General features: G+C 37.2%; 1 long non-coding RNA gene across 1 annotated transcript; it reads left to right on the forward strand.

The window, feature by feature from the left end:
- The first annotated feature begins 337 nt into the window (after positions 1 to 337).
- LOC113964206 lies at positions 338 to 18,705 on the forward strand. Its single transcript, XR_003533097.1, has 4 exons — positions 338 to 349; positions 9,667 to 9,670; positions 12,283 to 12,363; positions 18,365 to 18,705. It is a non-coding gene; the product is annotated as an uncharacterized LOC113964206 (long non-coding RNA).
- The last annotated feature ends 374 nt before the right edge of the window (positions 18,706 to 19,079 follow it).

Raw genomic sequence — 19,079 nt, forward strand, 5'->3', positions numbered from 1 at the left:
AGTCAGTGTCTCCCTCAATAAAGTTGCCATTGCACCCTCACCTTCTACCTGTGTGAGAACCCTCTGTGCAGTGCTGCGTCCCTATTCCCCTACCCTCGGGCCGTGGCACCTTAGACATCCATCTTCCACAAATGCCTATTGAAAGATCTCCTCCACTGGCTACAGTAAACCCAGATAGGTATTTTTTAACAAAATACCTAAGGTTTAAATACTAATCCCATGATAAAATGAATTCTGTGCTCCTGGGGAAAAATATGACTAGATTATCCAGAGTGTAACCTTTAGGAGACAAGAGAAGAATGTTTCTTGGAAGGGACAACATTTAAGCAGAATACAGAGACATCTTAAGGTTCTGATGACTGAGCATTTCCAGGGCAATGACAATGCCCATGGTTGGACATTCTTAATATGAAAAATAAAATCCTTCCCAATGAACCTAAACAAGATCCTTAAAAATTATTTGTGTTTATCTATAGTAGGAGACAGAAGACAATTTCTGCTGTTTATATTTTCATTTCCTGTGTAGAAACAATATCAGAGCTGGGAACATCATAGTTGATCCTGTGTTCGTATCCCATATGCAAGGGAAGCCCACAGCAACAAAAGAACTGTTCATAAACAATATTGATTCACCTTTTCCTAATGCATGGACAAAAATGTCATCAACAAGCTGGTCAACAGCCTGAAGCAATGAGCCTTATAATAGTCTGCTAAGCCAAGAATAACACAGTATTCCTTTATTTATTCAAATGTCACATCAAGTGCATGTAATCCTCCAAGAGATGAATGGATTTAAAGCAACAGGGGTATGATTTACAACAGCTTCTTTTGTGGGTGTCGCACCCACATTGTTCCCCAACATTGTGTTGGCTTTATAAGTTACTGAGCTGGCTTTACCTGATTCTCCACCTCCACCCATCTCTGCTGTTCTGTTATACTTTCAGTCCCAAGAGTTACCATTTCAATTTTATTTTTTCTCTTTTACAAGGCTATTAAAAGCTGTATATCACAGCAATTATGAAAGGTTTTTCAGTTTTGCTACATTAAGCATGATACAAATGTAGGAAAGTATCTTGAGAGAGAAACTGTTCATCTTAGAGCCTTTCCCACTATGTTTATTTCTCTCATTAAAATAAGTGATCATCCAGGGGAGTGGACTAGAGCTACCCACAAAAGCCTATTGATCTCTTCTAGATGAAAACTTTACTAACAGTGACTAGATAACACTTTTCAATTAAATAGTTCATAAAGGCAAGGCAAGCAGAAAATATGAAAATCCTGTAATATCTCATTTCTAAAACTACATTCAACTGAATAATAACATGGCATAAGTATAATCCTATGAACCTTCCACTGTAATTGCTATTTGTTTAATTTATAAAAAATCCAAATATACTACTCTGGGAGGTTGAAGAGCTTTGGGGAAGAGGTGAAATTTTTTTTTCCTTCACTTTAATCCCATTACAAGCTTTTCTTTGTGTCTATATATTTATACAATATTCATTACCATAATTTAAAAACATGTGAGCATCACAATAATGGGTTTATGATTAAATGTTTTTAATATTTTCCTAGTAAGAAATTTATATTCTGCTCAAGCCAGGATATTTGGATAGAGAGCAAGCATCCAAATATCAATCCATGGTAAATCACCGAATTTCAGTTACGCCCTGTAAGAAAACTCGAGTGATTTGATGCAACTTGAATCTAAGGGGGAAAAAAAGCTTTTGTTTTGAACCCCTCATGTCCACCCTAAATAAAGAGCTGTTTTTTTGAGAGCTACCTTTTTTCTCCATAGAGTTTCAGACATCAATAAAGGTGACAGAGAATGTCCATTTCATGGAATATGCATGGTTGCATAAATAATAAATATAAGTACTCAGCAGCATGGCATACATGACTCATACACACAAAGCAGTCTATCTAGCAAGCTAAAAATAATATTCTGGCAAAATTCTGGACAGAAATTTGAACAAAAAGGTTGTTAAACATTTCTCAGGTACACAGAGCCAAAAAAAATCCCCAAATCAACAAACTTTAAAATAACCTCAATGCCATAGAATTTTAGAATCATTTATGTTGGAAAAGACCTTTAAGATCATTGAGTCTAATTGTTAAACCAGCACTTCCAAGTCACCACTAAACCATGGCCCTGAGTGCCACATCTACACGTCTTTTAAATACCTCCAGGGATGGTGACTCTATCGCTTTCCTGGGCAGCCTGCTCAAACACCTGACAACCCTTACCATAAAGCAATTTTTCCCAGTATTCAATTTAAACCTTCCCTGGCACAACTTTTCCCTGGCCAAAAGGCCATTTTTTTTGTCCTGTCACTTGTTACTTGGGGCACTGATCCCCACCTGGCTACAACCACCTTTTGAGTAGTTGCAGAGAGCTGAGCCTGTTTTGCCTGTTTTGACTGCACAACCCCAGCTCCCACAGCCACTTCTCATCAGACTTGTGCTCCAGACCCTTCACCCACTTTGGTTGCCCTTCTTTGAATATGCTCCCTTCCCACTGCTTGGGAATCCAAAGAATTATTCAAAGAAAAGCAGTCCTGTAAAAAATGGCAACATGCAGTTCAGAAGTTAATGTCTCTCCGAAGTTTAAGATCAAATGTGTTTGTTTTAGAGAAAGGCTATTTGCTTCCCATTTCCTCTCCCAGTAACAATTCCAAAAAAATTACTGTGCATTTAAAGTCAGCCTAGATCCTCCCTCTCTGCTACATTACCATCAGTAAACAACGTTTGTGCAGAACTAATTAGGTGTGTTACCATATCTTAGTAATTCCACTGCCATCAATGTATATATTGACCCATCACAACATCACTGAGTCGGATACAGTCTCTTGAGGCTATCTGATGTATCCTTTTAATTAAAACTCAGAAAACACTTCTAATGATAAAGATACACAGAAAGGAGAAGAAACACAATCTCTTCATGGAGCCGTGTCACTTCTGGAGGATGAACATGAGTAAAACAAGCAGTAGAGACATATTTTTCCTGCAGAAGTCAGCAGATAAAACTCTGAACACATATGGAGCGGATCTGGTAAGTTGAACGGTGACACTTTAGTATTGTTGCTTTTCAGAAGGGAATCAAACTTTGAGAGCTTATGTCCTAAGTTGTTTTCAAGAAATTTTCTGGAGTGGTTAACAAATTCATTTCGTATAAGAAATGTCTAGCAAGCATTGTAAGATAGACACCATTATTTATGTGATCTTAAAAATATTCTATGTTCATTGTTTACCATTTAAGAAAGAGAAAAAGGGAAATAATTACATTCTATACACTGGTGAATGTATGGCGTCAATCTCTTCTTTAACAGTTTTGTTACATTTTTGTCACAACTATCAAAGAGGTCAAACAAAAATGGCATTCACAAAGCTATGTGCTCTGGTAGAAACCACAGAAATGCCAATTAATTGTGAAAGTTCCTCAGAACCTCTTGAAAATTGGAGTATCCAAAGATATACAGTTGGCCATTTCTTTACTGTCTAGTCTTACAGTTTCTGTCAGTAGGATATTAAAAAGCATATTATTTTCTTCCTTTCTGTTATGACCAAGCTGTCTATGTTAAAATAAAAATAATAAAAATTCAGAAACATGTTTTGATTCATCCAAAACTTATAGACTAGCCATACTCAGTTAGATGAAAGTTCTCTCTTGATCATTCTCTGATATTGGACACTAATGTATGAGCAGGTGAAAATATAGAAACAAATAAAATTATGGAATGCTATTTCCCCAGTATAATCAAAAAATAATAATTGGTTTTAGTCTCTCAACTTCTGGAGATGCGATCTGAAGGTAACATACACTAATACAGCAACATTAGTAGACAAACTGAATAAGTTAATTGATTTAGTGTCTTATTTTTTTCTGTATTTGGAAAATTCAGAGACCACAACCATCTCAAGCATCTTTCAAAAAATGTGAAAGCTCCCTCCCTATGACAAGACACCAAAGACCTTTCCTTTTCCACCTTGTTTTCCTTCCAGAGGGTTACAGATGTTTTGTTAGCTGCCACCAGCAAGACTACTTAATTAGAATAAAGGTTTGGTTCTCTTAACAAAAAAAAAAAGAAGATATAACCTCCACAGCAGTTATTGAACAGAAGCTTTAGTGAAAATTCCCGGAGGAGACATTGCAAAGATCAGAGACAGCTAAGCCTTATATTTAGTGATAGACAGTTTGATTAACTGAGTTTTCACATAGTGTTCCTCCTTTTCATTATTCTAAGAAAAGACTATTTCAATGTTGCTTCAAATGGCACTTTCATTTCTTTTCCAAGAACACCTTTGCCCAGCATTCTTCATTCTGTCTGATAATCTTCGAGTCCCAATGCACTACTGTTTGGCACATAACCTCTTATTTAAATTGCCATAAGCAAGCACATTTGGATTCCTGGTTTACCACCAGCTTGATTATTTACAGTGTTCAGGTTACACTGTTAGATACAGAGGTTACTTGTATCCCTTTTTCTCTCTTTGGATTGAGACCACCATAGTTATTACAGTTCACCAAATGTGCCTGAGACTCTTAAAGGCAACTGGAAAAATGCATGGTTACCACTCAAAAGAGAAAGAAATTTGTTTAGATGGAGATTTCCAAAACATTTTTCTTTTGAACACGGAAAAGTCCAAAAATTCTGCTTGAAAAGAGCAGTTACTGAACTTTTCGAAAAGATCTATTGGATCTGAACACCTTCGTCCTGTTACTATAATAGTTTACTCACTTAACTATATACAAGTGTCAATGTTTAACACATTTACCTTTAGACTAGATATTCTCTGTTGTGACATTCACTTCCTTAAGAATTTTCAAAATCATTACCAATTCCTCCCACAAGAACCTTGTTAAAATACAAGGAGAAAGTCAGACAGATTTGACCTTGACGAGAACACTACTGATTATTTTTTCAGGTATCTTCATATCACAGCTTATTATTGAATATAGTGGGTTCTGTAGAGTGATGTTTGTTCTATAAAATGCAGTTTACAGTTTCTAGTCTTTGTATCTCTTTCAAATGACAACTTTATTTCCTGCTATATTTTTCAAAACACTAATTAAGGGGAGATGTGGGGCTCAGAGAAGGCCTTTTAAAACTTCAAGCAATGAGAAGAGACTTTTCCCTGTCATTTGTATCATTTCAATAATTTAAGAAAAAGAAGAAAAGAAGCTGAGGCTTCATATTTACAATACAGGGATTGGATAATTATGTTTCATCAGATCCTAAACATTAGTGCTGTAGGTGGGGTCCTATCACAGCCTTTGGCAGGAGTAACACAAGGCATATTAGAACTCAGTAATTATATCTTCTTTAAAACTACTGCTTTAGAAACAGCAAGGAATAACTTGTAGATGTCTTTTGAATAAATGGGACAGTTTAGTGTCTCGCAAGAAAAGGGACACATGACATTTGCTTTCAGAGTGGAATATGGGAGGAGTAGCCTCAAAATTTAGCTTTTCTTTTTTCCTCTCTGCAAAGTGTTACACAATTAATCCCACAAGTTTTATTTAATTCTAATATTGTAGTACCTACCTAGTAGGCTCCTCTTCCCTGGAAAGCAGTTTATCATGATGGCTACCATAATAGAATCCATCAGAATCAACACAAAGCAGGTGCTCTTGTATGAAAATTAATGAACAGTGGTGAAACAAAAGGGGCCTTTTTTTGTTTCTACTCATGAGAAAGCAGAAAAAAATATTATCCTTGTATTTGAACTCTGCTGGAGTTTAAGTACCCTTCTTCCCCCTGGTCTTTCGATCGGGCTATATACAAACATCCAAAACTAGAACAGCTATCACATTTAAATTCAGATGATACTTCCAAACATTCTTATCCACTACGAGCTCTCTTCACAACTGGGAGTTTCTTCCTTTCCAGCCCTTCATAACATCACCCTTGCACTACTTGCTTGCAAGAGGTGTTTTTTTTGCAGGGACCCTCTGAAAGATGTGGCCTGATGGTGATGTTTGTATATTTTGCCATTTTACACAGGAAATTGCCCAACCAAAATGAAGCAAACTACCCAAGCAGTCATTTCATACTTAGCCTTTTTGCACTTTTGTGGACTGCTCTTCTCACTGCGAGCATGACAAAATGTGAGGCAACAGAATAAAATGTAACTTACTCTCAGAATCCAGATCTAGTATTTTGCACGATACACAGCTCTAAAATAATCCAGCATAGAGAAGAAGCCACATTAAAGAAGAACAAAAGGCAGATTTTTAGAGGCAGCAAACAGGAATGCCAAATACAGATAAGAAAATTATTTCTACTTCCTACTTGGAGTTGCTATACACTTAGAGTTGCCTGAATAAATGTAAAAAAAAATATACTATAGCAGACTGATGTGGAAAACTTATAAGACTTGGGGCTTGGATTTGGTTTGGACATTTACAAATCACTCACTTTGAGATTTATTTTTTGCTTCAAAATGTAGAGTGGACTGGAAAAATTATAAGGGAGTTTTTAAGTTTATCAGGCTTCTACTACCAGTCTCAATTGAATCAAAGAAAAGAAAGCTGAGGGGAAAATGCACAGGGACAACATATAAAAGAATATCTCACAGTCTGAAAAATATATGGTTCAAGTTTTTTGCAAAAAAAAATTCCAGGGATCATGAGGTAAACTATTTTTTTCCCAGCTCTACTACTGTTATGATCAAGTTCTTTAAAATTATTAGAGAGATACCTCTGCCTAAATTAAGGTGCAAATGAGACCATATGGCAAAGTCAATAGTGTGGATTTTTATTTAACAGTAAATATGAGGTAGAGAGAGATAAGAAGATATGGGAGGCAAAAGAGAGAGAGGGAGACAAAGGGAGTGACAGAGAGACAGATTAAGTAGAAAAAATATCACCACTCTGTGGATTCCGACAGTATCCCCTTGGTCCTCTTCTTGTGGTCTTCTTGGTGGTGGGGATTCCAGTCTTGTCGAAGTGATGGTTGCAGTGTGAATCTGTCGAGGGAAGCCCGGTGAATCTGCTGAGGGAGTGGTGAGGAAAAAAGCCTGTGTGGTGAGAGAGGTTAAGGAAGGCCCATGGGTTTTTATTATGCTTAGCCTAGGTAGAAATGCCTTCAATACCTCCCCTGGGGTAGGGAGTTTTACAATGGATGATGTCATACTGGATCACAGGACATTTCATGAGTCTTTGACACCTTCTAAGACACCACAGCTCCCTGTTATATCAAGGTTGAGTATATTATGGCCCATCATGCCCATCAGCAGAAATTAATATCTTGAGGCTTCAAGTGAATGTTCAGTGCTTCCCTGGATGGGAGTTACCACAGCTTACTCCTGTGTAAGAACAAAGAAACACTACCCTGCCTTTCAGGATTTGCTTCTCTCCTATCTTACCCAGCTTGTAGCTCGAGGTGGGAAGTGTGCACGCCCTCAGCACCTGGGTGGTTACTTTGCACATCATCAGCTTGCACCTTGATTGTCGGAGCCATTAGCATTCCAGTCTCTCATACTTATGGATACATTCTGCTCCTGTGATAATGTGACAATAGTTCTACCTTTATCTTATCTCAAGTTCTTGTCACAGTCCAAATTAGTAGGCATATTAGGGAAGGGCTGGGCTTCAGTGAGCAATTGTTTCTTTGTACAATTTGCTACAGTGGACAAAAGTCTTTTGGTGATCTTAACAAGGTTTAAGTCATTAACCATTTCAGTCTCTTGCAAGTATGACACAGAGACAATTTAGGAAGAGATCGTATTTCACTTAAAAAAACAGAGATACTGTGAACAATACAATTTAAAATGGCAATACATTCCTTCAGAAGGATACTATTGAGCCATATAAAATCCTGATGGGGAAGATTCAGATCCTTTGTAAATTCATAAACTACCTACAGATAAAAAAACCAAATGAAGTTCTGATAAGTCAGCATCAGGCATTAGAAAAATCGAAAAATAGTCCCTTAACACAGAAAAAAACAGCATTAATGCTTTGAAGTGCTAAACTTTCGCTCAAGCCTAGTGGGGAAACAAAATAGCATCCGAAACAGCTCTAAGGGTTAAAATTGAAGTGTTTTAATAAATTCACACAAGACTATGCTGCCTCTGGAGGGATATTTTGGTGCCTGGGCAGTTTAATGCCCTAGGAAAACTAAACTGATCTAGGTGTTAGATGACTTGAGGATACAAAATCCAGGCTCTCTCCACCAATTCATAACTTTCTGAGAAAAGTGGGCAGCTATCTCACATGTATGTTACTGTGTGTCTGATTTAAACAGTGACACAGCAGACCCAACCGGACTTTAAAAATTGCCCTGACGTGGACATGTCCTCTCACTGACATGTCCTCTCACTGACATGTCCTCTTAAGAACTGAACAACATGGAATGCAAGGGTTAATACTACTCTGCTATCCTGAGTTTTGATTTATTTCTGTAAAAAATGTTACCGTTTTCAAGAATACAACGGAACATTATGATCTAGAAAGGTTGTAAACTAAAATGATTTTGTCTAAAGTTTTTTAAATGACTCAGTAAAATCAATTGAGTACCATACAGGTCAGCATGATATGATTTGGCAGAAATGTTAAACCTGAGTAAAAAAATCCCATGGAAACAAGAATCAAAGCTGTTTTGCAAGCAATGCATTTCTCTTACTGAAGGCGTAATATCTACCCTTAAGGTTTGGATATTTTAGTTGATTTAGAAAAGCAAGAATAAAAAGAAGAGAGTCACTTATTGTTTTACCTTAAAGAACAAGATTAATGATGTGCACTGAACAATGAAATGAAAACATTCGGTTTGATCCAAAACAATACTTATTGGTTAGCAGCAGAGTTAGGCTTAAGTGTGATAATTTTTAAGATTGCAAAGAGGAGGGAGAATGAAGGTATCCAATATTTTTAATAGTGTTTTTCCTATGTTTTGGATCAATAAAACCATTTTTTTTTTGCTACTTTCACATGTTTACACGTGAAACTGCTTGGTTTTATTGTAAGACAATTTTAAAAGTAAAAGGTCTTACAGATTCCTACTTCTTCCTTTCCATAGACCTGTCACCTCACTTTCAATTTTTAAAATATCAGGTGGGACACTTCAGCTATCTAAAAATGGCTTATTTTTTTCTTTAAGTAACAAGGAAATTTTTGTAGAAGAGAGTTAGTTACTCTTTTGTAAACTTAAGCTGCAAAAAAATAATTTTTAAATAGAAAGACTATAGAGTTTTTGAGGAACTGCTTAGTAGATCACAACAAAAATAAGACACCTGTCATCCCAATAGTTTATATCACATTGACTACATAAAAACATTCTAAATAATACACTGAGGCTCTATTAATACTGTATCATTTAATGACTGCTTAAAAAATTTTGCTTCATATTGTTTAGATTCATTGAAGTCTTTTGCAAATTCAGATGTATTACACATTTCTTACCTATTCTCCCTCTTTTCTAACATTCTTGTGGAGAAAGAAAGTTCTTCTGACTTAATTTATATTTTTCATGCTTTCCACTTAGAGAGGAAAAATATTTCAATGCCGTCAGTTCAGCAAATACTGTGTTTGCTATTTGTGGGTGTACTGCCACCTATAAGTATACCAGGTATTTTGTGAGAAGGAAAGAGAAAAGAACAATAAACTTCATAAAGTTACTTCACTAAGTTGAAAACTATTCATAAGAGGATTTTCATTCTAAAGAGGAATGTGAGATTGTAAATATCATCTTTGCATATACTTTCAAATCAAGATAAAAGGGCATCTAGATTAATAATGGCTATAGGGAACAGGTCAAGGATATTTCTTCAGTCATGTTCCATCTCCAACAATAAACAGATGCCCAAGAAAGACTACAAAGCATAGGGCACATAGAATCAAACACAGGTTTGAGTTGGAAGGGACCTTAAAGATCATTTAGTTCCAACCTCCCTGCCATGGACAGGGGCACCTTCCACTAGATCAGGTTGTTCAAAGCCCCATCCAGCCTGGCCTTGAACACTGCCAGGGATGGGGCATCCACAACTTCTCTGGACAATCTGCTCCAGCATCTTACCACTCTCACAGTAAAGAATTTCTTCCTAATATCTAATACAAACCTACTCTCTTCCAGTATAAAGCCATTCCCCCTTGTCCTGTCACTACATGATCTTGTAACAAGTCTCTCTCCATCTTTCTTGTAGGTTCCCTTCAGGTACTGGAAGACTGCAATTAGGTTACTCTGAAGCCTTCTCTTTTCCAGACTGAATAATCCCAATTTGCTCAGCCTTTCCTCATAGGAGAGGTGTTCCATCCCTCTAATCATCTTGGTAGCCCCTCTCTGGACTTGCTCCAACAGGTTCATGTCTTGTCTTTGCTTGTAAATGAAACATTCCCTGAATATTCTTCCAGCTTTGAGTCTTTAATGGTTGTAATTTCTGTTTTTTCACTGTTTAGTCTTTTAACCTCTACAGACATAATACTAAGATCTCACTCTGATTTCTAAAGATTATCTCAGAACAAGTCATTTTATATATAAGGCTAGGACAGCATTCTTCCACACAGGACTTTGCACCTACATTGAATTTCATCTGCGTTTAAATCTAGCACAGAGCCTCATAAGGCTCTTGTGAAATTCTTCTCAATAAGCTTTCTTTTTTTGCTGCCTTGTTTGTTTTGGTATAATTAGCAAAATTAATCATAACATTGTTCAGTACCTTTTCTGGGTCATTTTTATGCTCAATAGCACAGTTGCCTACAGGACATCATTGGTAACCTCTCTACCCCAAAAAGTAGTGATTTGCACCTATTTTGTTTCCTACTTTTTGGCAATATATAGAAGGACATTCTTTGTTATTTCACGCTTTTTAATGTCCCTAATTTTTTTTTTTCAGTGGTGATGGACCCTACAAAAATATTTTGGAAATCGAAATATTATGTTATAAGTGGAGTCTGCCAACTGGAACTCTCTGTTCACATGGCTGTTGACATGACAGTTTGTGAGGTGGATCTTTTTTAAATTATTTGTATTTTAAACAAAAACGAAGTTCATGGCTCCAAAGTGAACCATGGATCTTTTAATTCTACTAGTTTCCTATTCTGTTTCCTTTTCTTTTGACTAGTATAGACAGACTTACATTTCTCTCTCACAGTTAACATCCTGTAGTTCTCATGGTCTCTTCTGGAACCCTCTAAAAGTCCTTAAAATTTCTTAAAAGACTGATATCACATTTGCCACCTTCCAGGCCTCCAGCAGTTTTAGAGGCTCTTAGAAAAGAGCCTACATACCACAGGTCATGATTCTACTATTTTATCTGTGACTTCCACTTTTAGGTCACCACTCGCTTCAACAATTTGTTCCACAATCTCTTCTTACAGGTATTTCAATTCCATACAACAGTCCCTGATGTGTCCATTACCAAGATGGGTTTGGCTCTGAGCTCTCTGCCTCTTTCCACACTACAGGCAAATGCATTTTTAGCTTCCTTATGTCTTTAAAAGATAAATTCCTAGGGATCTGTGGAAACTAGAGAAGATCCCATTGAAATCAGAGAATTCTTATATAAGCTGTACACCAATTCTTATATAAGCTGTACATCAAGACCTAGTTTGGCCTCCAGAATTGTGGGGTTCGTTGCTCAAACGGTTTATAGGATTGCTGCATTGCATGAGAGTTTGTGTCCTTATAGACCACACCATGCCTCCCACAGCATTGATTCCATCTGCTTCAGGTGTAATAGGACCTAAATGGAAGATAGCTGCATATGGAGCAGAAAGACATAGAAAGGGAGAATAATCACCAATATTGTGTAACTCCAGGTATTTTTAACTGCTATACGGATATCCAAATCCCTTTTGAAACTTTCTGAGCTCTTGACCTCCCCGACTTGCATTGCCAGTGAATTTTTCAGATCACTTCTTGAATGAAAATGTGACTGGTGGGCAGAAGTGTTACTAAGCAGAATACTCCCATCAGTTATAATTCAATAGATATAATCCTGCTGTTTAACCATTGGCAACATTTCTATTTCTTTTATAAAGGTATGTGGCAGCAACATTTCTCTGGAGCAAGGCTAAAATACAAAGGACAGACTTCTGAACATGACTTCTTAGACTATTTAGCTGGAAATCCCTGGTTCCTTACAGCACCTGCAGATCTCAGCACTCCTTTTTACTTTCAGGTTTTTTCCTAAATCCAACTTTGTCTTCCCACAGGTGAAACGTTTAATCTTAGTTTTATTCATTCTGCTTTTTTACAATCCATTAGCTTGCTTTCTGTCAATTATCAACAGGCTTTTTACATCTCTAAGTGCACAAGTCAGCACAGAGGAAATGTCTCTAAGGAACAGTCTCTAAGGCAAAGGCTCATTTGAGGAATGCTTTTGGAAGGACCAGAATTTGACCAAGCTAATAATATAATATAGGTACAGCTGCTATCTTGTGACTTTTAATACAAAAATGAGCACATGAATTAATTTACTTGATCATACTGGTTCAATCTAAGGATACCTGCAATAATTTACATAATTCCCATCTCCTCTCTTTCTGTAGGCAATTTAGGACAATGTGTAATGCTTTTAATCAGTCTTTTATTAGTATCCTAAAAATGAAATCTTCCAAAAACAAGTTGTGAAGCAATATAAACTCATGTACAATTAGCTCAGTTTAAAAATGTTTTCTCCTAATGGGATTATGTTCTGTAAATGATCTTGTTGCTATGGCAACTACCACAAAAACCACACTGTGTTTTCAGTTCAATAGCAACTATTGCACCTGTGTACCAGCCTTTCTTTCTGTGGTTTATGTTTTTGCTTCTCAGACTGAAGTGTGGAAGCAAAAACAAAAACTGTGACCTAGAAAAGTTCAGGCATTGTTTCAGCTACGCTTGCAGGTACTATTGTTACTAGTACTTCTCTCATAATTTTCTTGGCCTAAGTTCAAATTATCTGTATTCATCAAGCTGAAAAAACACCCCAAAACTGTTGGTGGGGTATGTATGCATATATCTGCAGGGAAATTAGAAAAGCACACTACTTATGTTTCATGACATATTAGCCAACTGGGTAGATAAATTGCACAATGAAAAAAAATTGTCTTACTGTTTCAAAAAAGGCAGGAGAAAGCTGTGACTGGTATCAGCAATAGCCAACAATGAACAATTCTCTGTGGCCACATAGCTCTCTATAAAATCATATATATGAAAAGCCTCTCTCAAGCCAAGGAGGCATCAAAGAGTTATCATTTCCTTATCCTATATCTCTTGAGAGTTGACACTGGAAACACAAGGGAATGGGGAATTACATTTAATAGTATCCAAAGTAAGGTGAGGTAAAAAAAGCTCCTTTTTACTTGTAAATATGTGGCTGAATTGCATCTGGAGTCAGATGCACTGACTTAAGTGATCGAAGTGAATGCAAGCTCAAGAAGGCAATGTGGGTGAGGAGAAAAAGAAGATACATGGTTAAAGTGGAATTTAGTGGAATTTACCACTAGAAAAGATCGTGTAGAAACCCCCAGAAAAGTGTAAGTCCATTTTCTCACCTCATCTTTTCTTTAAATTTTAACTGAAAAATAAAAAGCATCAAACAACCTCAATTCCCTCCTTAAGGAAGAGATGATGCTGCAGTTATAATTTTGAGGGGCAGGCAGACACAACAGTGATGAATTTGCTGAGTTTGAACTCAAATAAGATTGGGTTCTGTTCCTCCAGTACCCATTATCATTTCTGCCTTATCAAAAACCTATCATTCATATACTCTCTCAAAAGGAAAATTATGCCCTTTTTTTTTGCAGGAAATTAAATGTAAATCAACATGCTATTTGCAAACTGAAATCACTAAACAAGCTGTATAACAATTTTTCAAAAGACATCCTAGGCAAAAAAAAGGTCAAAACCAGCCTCCAATGAAGGCTGAAGAGTAAAGCTTTGCTGTCCATAGAATGGCTAGCCTATTTGGAGAATAGGGAAGAAGGCATTACCAGATGTTCCTCAATGGAATACTGCATAATCCATTGTATTGAAGAGAACTGATGGATCCAATGCAGTTAAAAGAGACATTTTATCTATGGGTGTTGAGACCCTGAAAATAAAATCCTGTAACCAATGTGACCTCTCAGCAACAGCTACACCTGAATAAAATACCTTCATATTCCTTCCTTCGTACACAACATACTCCTTGCCGCATCTCCACCAGTTACCATGGAGGTACCAGGAGTGTGGGGAAGGAGCCCTTTCAGACAAGCAGTCAGGAAAGCAATGCAAGAAGTCTGTCTTTCATTATACTTGTTGCATACTTCTTCCCTGAGCCTTATCACATAGTGAGGTGTTTTTGTTCTGTTTCGTCAGTGAATAGATCCAAAGGCTGCAAAGGCTCATTATAAAATAAATCTTTTGGAATATGGGTTATCAGAGATGTCTGAACTGCACAACAACACTTTGGTATCAGTATTTCTTGGATCAGACTGATTTTTATTTTGGTTTTACTAACTTCTCATTCTTTTCAGACAGTGCTTAGAAAACATGAAACATCTTCAGTTTATGGCAATAGATTTTGATTGAACAACAACGTTCAGTTCTCAGTTCTATCTCGGACTTCCTTTGTCATTTGGAGGACTTCACCCATCTGCATTGCTGTATTTTCTACTACCCTCACCACAGATTGTCTGGGTGCCTGTGCTTTTATTTGGCATGGCATAACCAAATCCTAGGCATGTGTTGGACTTCCATAAACTACTGGTATAAAAATTAGCCAATATGTTTGGATTTTTAGTACGTGTTCCCAGTCTCACAGGAATAATTTGTTCTTCTGCATGAAGATACAAACACCACCCATCCTTCCCTTTCTCTTATATAATTCAGATTCTGCTGCTAAGCTGCACAGAATAGATTCCCTTTGTCATAGAATCAGAAGGAAACTGTTTTCACCACTTTTAATCAAGCAACAAGCCACAGGACCATGGTCCAACAACCTGAATACAGAGAATTAAGCCCTACCACCGAAAATGAAGATAAAATTAGAGTTACATGAGTAACTACTTTTTGGTTCACTTCTGTTCTTGCAAAGCTGATGCAAAAGGTGCTTCCTATTACCTGAAATATTATTGATTTTTTCTCACTATATGTGAGAAATAAAACATAGAATAGTCCTAAACAAAAACCTCAGACTTGAATAGCCTGAGCTCACTGTAGTTTTTCATCTGCTGACTGAGGACCAGTGTTAAATTGTTAGAAATACAAAATTGCTATGAAATGACAGGTGTAATGTACACAAGTAGCTACCCACTTCGGCTTAATAATCAGATGCAGGCAAAATTCTCAAATGACATTAGAAGGAAGTGATCAGCTTTACTCACAAGACATGAATCCTATTGATTAACCTACACTTCTTCACACTGTTATAAAATAATTGCATGAGATAGTAAAGTATCTACTAATATATGAGCAATGTTCATCATCTCTATGGTGACATATGTTAAGTCAGACAGAAAACTGTTTGTTGCCAGGGATTATTGCTCAGTCATTCCCAAAGCTTTTAGGCGATGGCAAATGGGAGACAGTTTTTGACTGTAAACTTTTGCCCAAGAAATAAAAGAGAAAAAAAAAAAGACAATGAGCAGTTCAGGACGAAGTGAAACACTATGTGCTGGGGTCATTAAGTTTTCATTCTGTGTATTAAACATTAATGAATAAACAAGAATGTAAATAGTGAAAAATAGAAGAAAGACTGTTTTGTTTTAACAATTCTTATTTAATTCTCAGACAGGACATTTTGTTTCTGAAATATTTAATTTAGAGGTTCTTGATAGCCTCTTCAGTTATCAAATACCAAATGCTAATTGGATCTTGAGACTTAACTAGCTGGACTGAAATGCCAAAAAAATAAAGGTTATTTAATCCTCAAAGTAATAATAGTTCCACTCTGAAGAGAGCTCTTGTACAGTTTGCTCAAGCTAAATCAAACTGTAGTGATTCTTGAATACAAAACACCGCAGGATCAATACTCACAGTCATGTAAGTGTCAGAAAACACAGGCTTTACTCCAAGCATTTTCCAGAACATAGGAGAGAACCCTCACTTCATTGCTCAGTCCTGCCCTACTCTCATTTTTATATGTATTAAAGAACATATCTTAGACTTTAAATCTCTCCATGAAAGAGATGTTTGTCCAGTATCCCACAGCCAGTGCTGTCACTACTACCTCCCAGCAAGATGTCCACGGCCTACTTGTGACCAGGAGCTGAAGATAGTGCCCTGCTCACACAAAAAGTTTGTCCTTGAAAATAAATTACTTATGGCACAACACAATTGAATCTGTTTCTGAAGTTAATCCATAATGACACAGATGGCTGGTTTTGCCTGTGAACTCACTGTGTTAAGCAAGTGCTGATCTTCCTGGGAAAGGGAAGTGAATCCTGCTAACTCACCAGTACAAGTGAGGGGTTGGAAGAAAGATTGGGAATGACCCTGAAAACTTAATGCATAGGCAGAAGGGCCCTCAAGGATGCAAACTCAGGGACATATCTGGAGGCAAAATTCAGTTCATAATAATTATAAATATAAGCGAACAGTCACTCCATAATAAGATTAGTTCTGACAGTCTGAAAAACATGTTGGCTATATTAACAGCAGTCTGAGAAAACTCCCAGGCAGGTGTCTATAAGCCATTAGTATCTATCTAGAAGGCACTAATAATTCAAAATGAGCACAGAAGGTAACAATATAATTTTGGGGCTACGGGGAACTAGAGAAGATAGTGTAGAAGAGTGAGAAATAGACTTCATAAGCCTTACAAGTTCTGTACTGCCCCCTGTGGGGTGAAGTTGTAGCCCCACAATTAAAGTTTAAGGTAGTGCAAAAGTTAGGCCGTGTTCCATGGGAGCAGTGGAGCTGGTTAGATGGTTTCCATGGACACGGCCTTGGGTTGCAGGGAGTACAAGGTTAAGACGGTTTGATAATGTGCAGGTGCTTGGATTCCTGGATGTTGTTGTAGGAATATGTTTGTGTTGTGTGTGTAGTTAGCAAGCTCAATAAAGGCTGCCTGCTGCGCTGAGCAGGCAGACATCTCTTGTCTCACTATCCTTGTGTGTCTTGTGTGTCTTGTGTGTCTTTCTTCCCCCACCGGACCAAGGCCTCACGACAAGATACCCTGCGACAGCCCCCTCTTTGATAAACTATTCATCCAGTTTGCTTTAAATTCAAATAATTTATTATTACATATTCAAATACATATTATCATTATTTTTAAATTAAGTTTCTTTCAGAGAAAATACATTTTTACTTCCCAATCATGTGAAAAGAAACTTATAAGATGTTCCAAAAAGATAGGCTGGAACTATGTGAAACATTTCTTCTACAGAAACTACATCATATGGATGTCTGATCAGAAAACTAAGATCCTGATCTCACTTTGCACTGTTGTAATCAACTCCAAGTGTATGCTCTTTTACTCTCATAAAAACAAGCAGAAAATGAACATAGTGTTTCCATGTGATTTTCTATTTCAGGAGCACTGGAATGTAAGAAAAGTGTTCTCTAGAGGCAGACCAATACATTGCCACTTTTCCTGCACTGTGACCTTCCTTTCTTATATCACAACCAACTCTAAATTCCTCTTTTAAGACAAAGTTAAAATAAAAGGACAACTGAAATTTAAAAAATAAAATACAAAAGAAGCGTTCTCATCGTGTCTCAGAGAAATCATAAACAATTTACATAGTTTGTCATGAAAACCAGGGGAAAATGTAGGCATATGCCTGAGCTCTGTTTTTCTTGTGACTAACTGGAAGTCTGAACTTCTGAGTCCATCACCAAAACCAAACCAGGCTGTTGACACTTCTGTGATTGATCTCTGTCAGTCTTGACTCTGTAGAAAACACTGAATATTTATACCCAGTGGAACTGAGTATTCCACAGTCCAGTGCTGTTGGCTCTGGCCTGGAACATAGGAAAGCGTTTCTAATCTCCTGTCGCAGTGACAGTATAGTTCTTTGCATGACGTAGAGAAGCTTGCAGACTATTATGTATATGCCTATGACTTCTCCTTTCCTTCCCATCTATCCCTTTCAGTCAAAACTTTCCCATCTCCTTACTTTTATCGAAAAGAAACTTCTTAGAAGCAACTGTAAGGATATTCCTATATGAAAAATAAAAATCAATTCAATGATCTGGTTTTCCACTGGGAACCCATGTTCTCAGAGAAATCTTTACTATCTGTAAAAATGGTCCCCTGACACCTAGTTACAATCCTCTTGGGAGAGAATCATCAGTATGAGCAAAATCTCAGCTCTGTCCAGCCCTGACTTCTGAGAAATGTGGACTCTGGATCTTCTCAAGTGTTGCACAGTAAGCAGAGACAAACAACTGACAGGCACATAGTCCCTAAAAAAAAAAGGAAAAAAAAAAGATGTTTATTTATCTTTCTGCAGCCCTGAATCCCAACAATGGTACCTGCATGTGCTACTCACTGCCACTCCACCACCTCTGCAATGTGTCATGGAGGACTTGAATCATCTCTGATGGACGTCGGCACACATCCCGCCAAGCATCTGACAGAATAATCTGCATGATCTGCTTGTGATTGACGCCAACCTGTTAGAAATCATTTGTCTCCAACAAACTGTTCTGAACAGTTTGTTTGATGTATTTGATAGGAACTGGGAGGAGAAAATAATAATTTAATAATGCAACATGTCAGAGCTAAATTATTTTTTGTTAGGAAAACTGTGGTTTTGTCATATATGTCGCTGAATTAAACTAAAACAGCAAATGCTCAGATCTAGAGTGATGTTCTGGTAATGGATTAAGTGGTTCTAGTTGTATCGAGAAGCATAACAAGGGTCAACACAAAGGATTTATTTCTTTTGCTGCCGTAGTCTGCAAAGAGCAACCCGTCCTTCTTATCATGTTGTTGCACTGCCAAGCAGGGCAGTACCTCATGCAAGACAGCTGCTCTCAGTACTGGCTTAAATCCTGCCTGGGCAGTGAAGAAAGCCATTTGCCCTGTGCTGATTTCCTCACAGCTGACACACTCCAGGAGACAGGAGCCCATGCTTGGGTAGAAGTGTTTTATGTGATTGATGGGAGATACCAAACAAGATCCAAGAGAGAAAGGTCTGAAATATTAACCATATTTTTAGCATG

The sequence above is a fragment of the Neopelma chrysocephalum genome, unplaced genomic scaffold (genome assembly GCF_003984885.1).
Source record: "Neopelma chrysocephalum unplaced genomic scaffold, ASM398488v2 Primary Assembly neopelma1_26, whole genome shotgun sequence".
Classification (NCBI taxonomy): domain Eukaryota; kingdom Metazoa; phylum Chordata; class Aves; order Passeriformes; family Pipridae; genus Neopelma; species Neopelma chrysocephalum.